The sequence below is a fragment of the Octopus bimaculoides genome, chromosome 14 (assembly GCF_001194135.2).
Source record: "Octopus bimaculoides isolate UCB-OBI-ISO-001 chromosome 14, ASM119413v2, whole genome shotgun sequence".
Taxonomy (NCBI): Eukaryota; Metazoa; Mollusca; class Cephalopoda; order Octopoda; family Octopodidae; genus Octopus; species Octopus bimaculoides.
In genome coordinates, this window is record NC_068994.1 from 35,406,266 (window position 1) to 35,407,549 (window position 1,284).

Here is a 1,284-nt window from a genome sequence, read left to right on the forward strand (position 1 = left end):
ATATATATATATATATATATATATATATATATATACAGAGAGAGAAAGAGAGAAGAACGGATAGATATGTAAACATTTGAGCATGTGTATATATGTATGTATATTTAAAGAGAAAGAGAGTGAGAGAGAAACATTCATACATACATAAGTATATAAATATAATCATATACATACATATCAACATATGCATAAATACTTGCATATACAGATACATACATACACACATAAGTGTGTAAGTATGTATGATGCACATGCAGATATATATATAAACATTTTTATAAATATATATATATATATACACGTAAATATTACTTATATTGTCATACATGCACATCCAACTACAATATACACACGTTCACAAACATACATACTCCCACACATGTGCATGTATGTGTGTGTATATATATATATATACATATATATGTATATATATATGTATGTATATATATGTGTGTGTGTATGTATATGTTTACATATTTGTGTATATACATACATATATATATATATATATATATATATATATATATATATATATATATATATATACCTACACTTGATTAAAAAAAAGAACTACTGTTGATACATTGATAAAACATTAACTGAAGACCAACAAACTATATTTCTTTACGAAGTCAAGCTATTAATATTCAAACTATCCTTGTAATATTTTGACTTAAAACTTTCTTCAAAAACTGGTTTCACAGAAGTGTGTTGTGTATAGTTTTTGTTGTTGGTTTCTGTGTCTTTTTTTTTCTTTTTGTTATCTTGTTTTTTTTTTTAAGAATTCCTGTCAAAGTATAGGCAACACTTACCAATTCTTGTACTGGCGGGGTTTTTCGTTTTCAGTTTAGTTGCTTATTTGAGAAAAGTGTATCCTTCTGTAGAGTTAGTTTTACAGTCTATGCTGGCTGGCTGCTGATATGTGCTGCCAGTGAGTGATTGGTGTTAAATGTGGCTTCCTCTATGTTGTTATGGATGTGAGAGAGAGAGAGAAAGAGAGAGGGATAGATGCAGAGAGAGATAGAGGGGGAAATAAAGAAAGAAGGAGCTAGAGAGAGAGAGGGAGAGAGGGGGGAATAGAAAGACACAGAGATAGATAGCAAGATAGATTGTTTTGAATGTGTATATGAGCTTTGCACGTGCATGTGTGAGTTCATTTATCCATCCATCTATCTGTCTATGTCTGTATGTCTGTTTGTATGTAAGTATGTATGTATGTATGTATGTATGTATGTATGTATGTATGTATGTATGTATGTGTGTATGTATATATTACATATAAGT

The 1,284-nt window shown here is 28.9% G+C and overlaps 1 protein-coding gene across 6 annotated transcripts in view; it reads right to left on the minus strand.

Annotated features, from left to right (window-relative positions):
* Positions 1 to 1,284, minus strand: part of LOC106881593 (protocadherin beta-15) — a 363,194-nt gene that overhangs the window by 73,145 nt on the left and 288,765 nt on the right. Inside the window, exon 1 of one of the 6 annotated variants that reach the window (XR_008265530.1) lies at positions 813 to 1,085. The exons of 3 other annotated variants lie outside the window; for them this stretch is intronic. The gene's annotated coding sequence lies outside the window, so the exon portion shown is untranslated. Of the gene's footprint in view, positions 1 to 812; positions 1,086 to 1,284 lie in introns of those variants that run through there. 2 more of the 6 variants (XM_014921466.2, XM_052973060.1) reach the window with 2 other exon arrangements.